Raw genomic sequence first — 10826 nt, forward strand, 5'->3', positions numbered from 1 at the left:
CTACTGTAGCTTCACACACCACAGTTGTTTTTGTTGGAAGGAGAACTCCATAGTACCCACTGGCTCTGAGCCCAGACTGAAGGGTTGGAGTTGAGGAAGCAGGGCATCTACTTAGTTCTACAGTGGCAGTGGGTTGGGAGCACATTGCTTCCCTCTCCACCCCGCACCAAAGTGCCAACTCAGCTTTCCCAGGCAGAGCACTAATAGACCTCACGCAGGCAGGTGGCTGGCTCCTGGGACAAGGAGATTTGCTCTGTGGACAGAGAGGCTTGCAGAGAGAGGATCCTCTGTAGCCTGTGACTATGGGAATCCTGTGACTGTGCATCATATGCATAGGCCAGCAAACCGAGGGGGCCTGATCTGACTCCAGAAGCTCAGAATTCCCTAGAATGGGGAGGGACATTTATGGGGGCTCTGTGCCAACACTAGAGAGTGCATAGATCATTTGTGCAGTGCATGCACATGAGTGGGTGGGGTGTAAAGGCACAGTAAGCTCACCCTAGGCAATTGATTTACCTTGGCACAGAGAAGAGCTGAGGCCGGCCAGCATGATCATGCCCCTCTTCCCCTTACTGACAGTAGAAGAGCTCTACCACATCCAATTTGGGTGTCACTGTGGACTCTTGCCAGATCCACAAACAGTGGCCAGAGTTCCCTGGCCCCACCAAGCACACACCTCTGGATATCTGCTGAAGGTGCTGGCATACCACCAAGTCAGAGGCATTTTTCTAACAAAAAAGCCTTCAGTTGAGATACCAACAAGTGTTTCCCCAGATACACAAAAATAAACTTAGATATACAAGAAACATGAACCTGTAAGACAGTATGACAATCCCAAGTGTTTGAGCCATTGCACACAAGTGGGAGACCCAAATGAAGCTACTGGCTCCTGGCCCAGCTCTGGCCATTGTGGCCATCTGGGAAGTGAACCAGTGGATGGAAGATCTCTCTTTCTGTCTCTCAGTCTCTATAACTCTGACTTTCAGATAAATAAAATAAAGCCTTTTTAAAAAAGTAAAACATAAAAAGATGCTAAAATTAACAAGAGAAAAAGGCCAAATTACCTTTAAAAAATCTCCAATTAAATTGACAGGAGATTTCTCATCAAAAACTCTACAGTCTAAGAAAGAATGGAGATATATAGCCCAAGTTCTTAATGAGAAAACGAACGGAAAAAAAAATACCTTTTAACTCAGAATACTGTTCCTAGTGAAGCTCTCATTTGTAAATGAAGATTAAGTGAAGATCTTCCAAGAAAAACAAAAATTGAAAGAATTTGTCACCAGTCAGCCAGACTTACAATTGATATTTCAGGATACACTACACACAGAAACAGAGAAAGATAATCAGCATCACGAAAAAAGAAATGTGAAGGCAGAAATCCTGATAGTGATTGTACAAAGGAGATCCAAAGCAAACAAAAGGAATAATTATGAGAAGAAAAATGGCATGACCATATCAATTCCTAATCAACAATAACCTTGAATGTAAGTGAACTAAATTTTCCAATTAAAAGATTCAGATTGGAAGAATAGATTTAAAACCAGACCCATTTATACATTGTCTAAAAGAAACACACCTTATCAACAAAGATACACACAGACTACAGGTACAAGGATGGAAGAAGATATTCCATTCAACTGAAACTCAAAAATGAGTAAAAGTGACTATGTTAATATCAGAAAAATAGACTATAAGACAAAACAAAGAGACTAAGAAGGTAATTATGTTGTGATTAAAGGATCAACTCAACAGGAAGATGTAACAATAGTAAATAGATATGTACTCAATGCTAGTGTGCCTACCTATACAAAATAAATGTTAACGGACCTGAAGGGAGACTAGGCTTCAACACAATAATAATGGAGACTTCAAACACCACTTTCATCAGTTAACAGATGAATTAGAAAAAAAATTAACAAAGAAATAATAGGTAATCTACACTATTGACCAAATGGATCCCATTGGTATCTACAGAACATTTCATCCCACAGCCACAGAATATACTTTTTTTTCATCAGTGCATGGAACTTTCTCTAGAATAGATCATATGCTAGGTCATAAAACAAGTCTAAACAATAAAAAAAAGAAATCATACCATGTATCTTTTCTGACAAAATGGAATGATGCTAGAAATTAATAACATAAGAAACTCTAGAATACATACAAATATGTGGAGACTGAACAGCATGTTCCTGAATGAACAATGTGTCATAGAAGAAATCAAAAGGGAAACATAAAAATTCCTTGAAACAAATGAAGTGACAACACAACATACTAAAACATGGGGTACAGCCAAAGCAGTGTTAAGAGGAAAGTTTATATCAATAGTGCATACATCAAGAAATTATAAAGGCATTAAATAAATGTTCTAAGAATTCAACTCAAGGACCTAGAAAACCAAGAATAAACCTAATGCCAAATTATCAAAGAAATAAAAATTGGAGGAAAATAAACAAAATTGAAATTTAAAAATAGATATGGGGGCCAGCACTGTGGCATAGGGGATAAAGCCGTCATCTGCAGCGCCAGCATCCCATATGGGCACCGGTTGGAGTCCTGGCTTCTCCACTTTTAATCCGGCTCTCTGCTGTGGCCTTGAAAGGCAGTAGAAGATGGCCCAACTCCTTGGGCCCCTGCACACACATAGGAGACCCAGAAGAAACTCTTGGTTCCTGGCTTTTGATTGGCACAATTCCAGCCATTGCAGCCATCTGGGGAGTGAACCAATGGATGGAAGACCTCTCTCTCTCACTCTCTGCCTCTGCCTCTCTGTAACTCTGCCTTTCAAATAAATAAATAATTTAAAAAAATAGATAAAAAATATCAGTGAAATGAAGAGCTCGTTTTTTTTTGAAAAACAAAATTGGAAGGGGAGAGGGAGTGGGAAAGGGGAGGGTTGTGGGTTGGAGGGACGTTATGGGGGGAAAGCCATTGTAATCAATATTCTGTACTTTGGAAATTTATATTCATTAAATAAAAGTTAAAAAAAAAAAAGAAAAACAAAATTGATAAACAATTTGCCCAAAAAACAAAAAAGGGGGAAAAGACCCAAATTAATAAAATCAGAGATAAAAAATATGCTACAGCTGATTTCGTAGAAATAAAAAGATTCATCAGAAAGTATTACAACCAACCATATGGCAAAAAATTGGAAAATCTAAAATAAATTGATAGATTTCCTGACACATACGATTTACCAAAACTTAGGCATAAAGACAAAGAAAATTTGTGTACATGTACAGAACAAGCAACCAAGATGGAGACTGAATCAGTAATAAAGTTTATCCCAACAATGAAAAGCCCAGGGCCAGATGGTTTCACTGCTGAATTCTACCAAACTTTTAAAGAAAAACTAATCCCAAGCCTTCTTAAACTATTCAAAACAATTGAATGGGAGGTAACCTTCCAAAGTTCTTTCTATGAGGCCATCATCATCTTAATTCCAAAACCAAAAAAAGATAAAACAAAGAATGAGTACTATACACCAATGTCCCTGAAGAACATGGATGCAAAAAATCCTCAATAAAATATTGGCTAATTAAATCTAACAACAAAACAAAAACATCATCCACCCACACCAGTGTCTATAACTGGGATGCAGGGATAGTTCAATGTATGCAAATCAATAAATATGATACATCACATTAACAAATTGAAAAAAATATAATTATACCCATAGATGCAGAGAAAGCATTTGATAAAATACAATATCACCTTTCATGATAAATAACCTTAAGAGATTTGGGTATAGAAAGAGCATAACTCAACTCAAAGCAATATATGATAAACCACAGCCAGCATCACGTTGAATGGGGGAAAGCTGGAAGCATTTACACTAAGATACACTAATAACCAGACAATAGTTCTAAAGTTTTAGCCAGAATCATTAGACATGAAAAGGAAATCAAAGGGATACAAATGGGAAAAGGAAGAAGTCAAATTATCCCTGGTTGTAGATGACATGATTTGGGTTCTCCTATGTATAGGAGAACCCAAAGACTACATTAAGAGATTATTGAAATTCATAAAATCACACAAAAATCAATAGCATTTGTAAACACAAGCAATGCCATGGCTGAGAAAGAACTTGTAAGATCAGTACCATTCACAAGAGCTACAAAAAATTTCAAATACCTTGGAATAAATTTAATCAAGGATGTAAAGATTTCTATAATGAAAATTATAAAACATTAAGGAAAGAAATAGGAGACACAAAAAATGGGAAAATCTCCTATATTCATGAATTCAAAGAATTAATTTGATCAAAATATCCATACTACCTAAAAGTAATTTATATATTCAATGCCATCCTAATCAAAATACCTAAGATATTTTCCTCAAATCTATGAAAAAAGTCCTAAAATTCATACAGTAACATAAGAGATCCTGAATAGCTAAGTAATCTTGAATAGTAAAAATAAAAATGAGGGATCACAGACATAGAACTGTCAGTTATAATCAGAACACCCTGCTACTGTCACATAAATAGACATATAGACCAAGGGAACAAAATTGAAACCCCAGAAAATAATCCACACATTTACAACCAACTAATCTTTTACTAACTGAAGTCACTCTGGAGAAAGGACAGACTCTTTAACAATTGATGTTGGGAACATTGTATCACCATATGCAAGACTGTGAAACAAGACTGTCCTACCTCACACCCTAAGGTGTTACCTTACATCTAAATCTATGACCTGATACCATCAAATTACTAAAGTAAAACAGGAAAACACTGTAAGACAAGGACATAGGAAAGGACTTCATGGAGAAGACTCCAGAAGCACATGCAATAAAGGCAAAAATAGACAACTAAGATTACATCAAGCTAAGAAGCTTTGGCACACCAAAGGAAACAAGACAGAGTGAAGGCAACCAACAGAATGTGAGGAAATATTTACAAGTTTTGCATCCAGAATATATAAGTTGTTCAAGAAACTCAACAAGAAAACAAAAAAATTCAGTTAAGAAATGGACAAAGGACATGAACATGCATTTTTCAGAGTGAAATACAAATGGCCAAAAAACAAATGAAAAAAGTGCTCAGGATCACTAGCCATCAGAGAAATGCAAATAAAAACCACAGTGAGGTTTCATCTCACTTCAGTTAGGATGGCTATTGTCGCTCCCCGTCTTCGTGGAGGAACGACACAGGACCCTGCGCTGTTCTTTCGTCTGCTCGGCCCTCCCCGGGTTTGCTGCTGGTTCTTCCCGGGTTGGCTACCGACCCTTCCACCTCCGTGGAAGGGCGGTTCCCCCTGCCACATTCCCCACTTCCGCGGGGGAGCGGCACACCGCCAGCTGGCTCTCTCGGGGGCTGCACAGGTGTTTCTTCAGATGTTCCCCTTAGATGTTCCTGGTGCATGCCGTCTCTCTCCTCCTTTATAGTCCTCCTCCGCCAACCCTAACTCGACTGCCCACACGCCGAGTATGCTGCTCTCCTCCAATCAGGAGCAGGATCAGCTCCTGGAGGTCAGCACTCAAGTTGGCAAGAGGCAGCTGCGTAGAAGCTGTTTTCTCCTCTCCCAGGGCCATATTGTGGGAGAGCAGATGCATAGAATAAGTCTTAATTCCAGTAACTTAGTCTAGTCCGGGTTGCTCCCCACAGCTATCATCTAAAAATCAGGAAAAAAACAAGTGCTGATGAGGATATGGAGAGAAAGGCAGCCTAATACATTATTAGTATGAATGTAAAGTAATGCAATTATTATGGATCAGTATGGAGGTTCCTCAGAAAAGAAATATGCCATAGGACCCAGTCAGTCCTCTCCTCAAATTTACCCAAAGGAAATGAAATCAGAATATGAAAGAGTTATCTGTACTCCCACTTTTATGGCAGCCCAATTCACAAAAGCTGAGATCTGAAATTAACCCCAAAGTCCATAAACTAATGACTGGATAAAGAAATTGTGGTGTACACACACACACACACACACGATGGAAAGCTACTCAGCCATAAAAAACTAATGAAATTCTGTTTTTTCCAACAAAATGGATGCAAATGGGGACCATTATGCTTAGTGAAATAATTCATACTCCAGAAGACAAATATCATATATTTTCTATGATTTGCTGTACAAATACATAGAGTACAAAAAAACCCTGAATATAAGTATGAAATTGACATCTTATGATCTGATTGTCATTTGTAGCCCTTTCCTATATTCCTGTGTAAGAGTGGTCTTTCTACTTTCTACTTGTTGTAAAGTATATTTAGTGTTTCATTAAGCCTAAAGTTATAAAGTAAATTGAAAGTATGTACTACAGAGATTAAAAGAAAAAAAGAATGTAAGGAACAAAAAGGAAGAAGAAAGGGAGAGAGCTATCCTGAAGTTCTTAGAATTTTGTCTTTGAAATATATGAAATCTGTTCTTTTTACATCAATAAAAATTTTAATGTTTAACGTTCAAAGTTACTGGTTATGTGAGTTTAATCCATACTAAGATTACACCTGACATCCATCAAATTAATAAAATTTGAAATATTTTAAAAACATCTGATTTTCAGATTTAAGATTAATTCAGTGCATGCATTTGTCTACCTTCTTAGGCCAAATTTTACTACAGAGTTGGGATATACACAGAATACATAAGGATAATGATGAAGAAAGTAAAAATGATAAGCAGATAACAGATTTTACAAACTTCCAGATGACAGTTTTAAAACTATATCATTTTTAAAGATATGCTTTAACAGTAGAAACAAAAGCTTGAGATTTACAGACAAGCACATTTAATCAAAGGTGAAAGCTACAATTTCCATCGATGTTCTGGAGAGGATCCAACCATGTAGCCAGTAGGCTTGTAGAGCAACCATGAAATGGAGAGCTGAAATCAGTATAGTTAATAACCTGGATATCCACAAACAGCTGGAAAATCCCTGTTCCACCATCACCCTGAGCACATACACAAAGCTGGTCTGATGGCATTTAAAGAACTCTTGTTCAAAGAAATGTGCAATTTTAGGGACACTGTGGGGAAAACGAAATATGAAATATTTAAATCATGATTCATTGGGAAATAATTTCTATTTAATGGCAATAGTGGATATCAAACATAATTTTTCATTTTAAAAAAGTCAAAACTTCTCAAATAAAAGTGTTTGTAAGATCACCAGGGCCAAAGTTAAAAAGTTAAGTCTAGGGGCTGGCACTGTCCCATGTGCGTGCTGTTCGAGTTTGGGAGGCTCCACTTTCAATCCAGCTCTCTGCTGTGGCCTGGGAAAGCAGTAGAAGATGGCCCAAGTGCTTGAGCCCCTGCACCTGAGTGGGAGCCCCGGAAGAAGCTCCTGGCTCCTGGCTTTGGATAGGTGCAGCTCCGGTCATTGCAGCCCATTGGGGAGTGAAACAGTGGATGGAAGACCTCTCTGTCACTCTTTCTCTGCCTCTCCTTCTCTCTCTGTATAACTCTTTCAAAAAATAAATAAATCTTAAAAAATAGTTAAGTCTAAACTACAGAAAATCTAATTCAGCCAAGTTTATACTGCAACCTAGGAATATGTATTCTGAACAAGTACACTCTACAAGATTATGCTGGAAATGATACAAAATAGAGTAAAATGCAAAAAATAGTAGACAAACTTTATGTGTTTTCTAGTAGTAACACTTGCATCATCATCATTTCTTTATAGAAGTTCTTCCTTCTTTACTCAGATACCAGAAACCATTTAAGTGTTAGCCTGCCTCCATTAAAACCTCCTTCCTCAAATGTCTATTTTGCTTTATTTTCTTCACAGGCATATGGCAACCATTCACTCTATTAATATAACTGTACTATATCTTTTCAAGTTATTACTTCATTTCATTACTACATGTCTTTTGTCTCAGTAGAGTATAACATAGGTGTGGATTTGGAATATATTAACTGAAACAATATTTATTCATGGATGATGGACTTATCGTGTTTATTGAATAAATTGATATTTCCCCATTTTCTTGCTTTCTATCATACAATGCCACTCAGGAAAAAAAGAAGGGAGTGCAAATAGGAAGGGAAAAGAAACACAAGTGGCAAATCCTGGACCTCTGCCAAATTTTTTAAAGATATCATTTTTAACTTCTCCATGTATCACCATTCTATGAATTTGATTTAAAAGTAGAAATGTTAAAAGATAAATCCTTTACCTCAGAAATCTGAATATAGACCTACCATATGATCCAGCCATCCCACGCCTGGGAATTTACCCAAATCAAAAGAAATCAGCATACGAAGGAGTTATCTGTACCACTATGTTCATTGCAGCTCAATTCACAATAGTTAAGATATGGAATCAACCCAGATGTCCACCAACTGATAACTTGATAAAGAAATTATGGTTTATATACACTATGCAGCAGTAAAAACAAGAAAAAATGAAATCCAATCTTTTGCAACAAAATGGGTTCCACTGGAAACCATTATACTTAGTGAAACAAGCCAGTCCCAAAAAAAACAGCTATCATTTATTTTTCCCTGATCTGGGGTAACTAATAGAGTACCTAAAATGTAATGTATTGGAGTGAAATGGACATTTTGAGAGTTGATGATTGTTTACAACCCTTGTCTTGACTGTTGAGGAATAGTATTTTCTTCTTCATACTATTTGTTGAACTCTTTACTTAGTATAGAGTTAACCTTTTGATCATTAAGTAAACTGAAAGTAGATATTTGTAAAAATTGAGTAGGAAAGGAAGAGGAAGAAAGATTGGAACATGGGCAGGAGGGAGGGCAGGGTAGAAAGTATCACTATATTCCTAAATCTGTATATATGAAATACATGAAACTGTATAACTTAAATAAATTCTTTTTAAAAAAGATAAATCCTTTTCACCCATGACCCTATATCCACCTACATATTTTTTCCAAAGTATCTTTTATGTGTGGACATTCCAGGTATTTATTACCTATACTCCAAGAAATTTATAATCTGAGGAGGAAATTAAATATCAAAAAATAAATCCAACATTAAACTCATTAATTAGGATTAGATAAACACAGAAAAGCATTGGTGTGATTCTTATAATACTGAAAAGTTTGAATAATTAAATTTTACACGATAATAATTATCCTGTATTTGACAATAATGTGTTACTTTTAATTTTAAAATAATTTATTATTTAAGTTGCAAAATCAGAACACACTCATATTAGCAGGGATACTGAAGCCTAATATCTCATAAGTACATGTGTTCCTCAAATTCCCCATTTTCTACTCATTGCACTGCTCCTCCCAGGGCAATCTACTACTATTAGTCTATGCAAATTATCCCAGAGTCGGTTTCAGTACACTTACATAATCATAATGATGGTGCTGACATTTACAGAATATTCAGAACAACTATCTATGTTCTGTACCTGGACCATCTCACTGATGTTCATAAGTACTCTGTAGATATAAATCATAGAAATCCCCATGTTTTCTAGTGAAGAGACTCAGATCTAGAGAAGTAAAGTAACTTTACAAGGGCATAAAGCTAGTAACTGATGGAAACAAAATTACAACCAAACTTGAATGGATGCAACCTCTTACACTTCCACACTATAACTGTTTAATACATATGTTGATATGTATTAAATCATACATAGGAAATATAGTAATGAGATATGTTTCAGAACATAAATTTTATTATTCAAATGAGGTCATGTTTTATATATTTTGCTATGATGAGCTAAGAAAGTGCCATCCATAGTACATGACTGATGCTTGTATGGCTGTGATTACTCTCCTTTCTAACTAAACACAGTGAGGCATTTGATCTGAAGCTATTTCTACTCACCACAGCACCTGTCACATACTAGATGCTTAATAAATATTTCTTTCAGCCTTGTTTCAATTTTTAGACAGTCTTCAATTTAGGTTTTAAGAGAAACATTTTTTCTTCCCACTTCTATGGCAAATAGTTATTGATTTTGTTTGTACATATTTCCTTTAAAACATAATAAATTAACCCAGGATCTCATGTTCTGAATTTTAGCCTTGAAACCAATTTACCACAAACAATATATATTTATATGGTAAGAAACTTAATGGTAACATCAAGAGATAAAAAACTGATGCTGCCTTGGTAATACACTTTTGATACACATTCTTAGTCAAAACCAAAATATTATCAGAAAGCAGGAAATTGAATGTCTACCTGTAGTGTCATGCTTTACTTTTAAAAATAAGGGAGAGATGATGAAAGTGAAAAAATTGGCAATGAATCAAATTGTTAGGTAAACAATCAGAAATGGTTTTGAGTTCTTGATATACAAATTATCTATAACTTTGGATAAAATAAATATTATTCAGTGGATAAGCTACTATATTCCATTCTTTTCAAATTTTAGCTAAAACACGTCTTACATAGGAGAGTTTATTTTAAACTAATACAGGTAAAACTGATCAAAGGTACAGCATGTGGCTGATGAGGAAATGGGTGACAGTAATCTGCTTGCCCTTTAGATTCATTCCTAATGAACCCCAAAAAGTTTATGGAAGACTCTACTTCTATTCCATATTCAGGAGGTCGCTTTAAATAGTAGGCACTATTAAAACTAGAAAGTGATCACATGTTCAATAAAGAATAATTTCCTATCAGTAGACGCAGTAATGTTAAATGAGTTCACACGTATTTTAAGGAATTCAGTCTGTCTCAAAGTCTTATTCATGGACAACCTACAACACCTATAGCAAAATCACCTGCATGGTTGTTAAAAAGTGTCATTTCCTGGGCAGATGCAGAATATTTCAAGTGTGATATGGAAATTTGCATTTTTAATAAGCATTCCACTTGAAACTTATGTTCCTGAAATTTTTAGAACCATTGATTCAGATTTTACAGTAGAATTATGTTGTGGAAGA

At 35.9% G+C, this 10826-nt stretch overlaps 1 long non-coding RNA gene across 1 annotated transcript in view; it reads right to left on the reverse strand.

Annotated features, from left to right (window-relative positions):
* Nucleotides 1-5435, reverse strand: part of LOC149128791 (uncharacterized) — a 68761-nt gene extending 63326 nt beyond the window's left edge. The window contains exon 1 of the long non-coding RNA XR_016213795.1: nt 5109-5435. This is a non-coding gene — a long non-coding RNA (uncharacterized LOC149128791). The remainder of the gene's footprint in view (nt 1-5108) is intronic.
* Nucleotides 5436-10826: the final 5391 nt, after the last annotated feature.

The sequence above is a fragment of the Oryctolagus cuniculus genome, chromosome 1, assembly GCF_051225735.1.
Source record: "Oryctolagus cuniculus isolate XC-2025 breed Fujian yellow rabbit chromosome 1, ASM5122573v1, whole genome shotgun sequence".
NCBI classification, from domain to species: Eukaryota; Metazoa; Chordata; class Mammalia; order Lagomorpha; family Leporidae; genus Oryctolagus; species Oryctolagus cuniculus.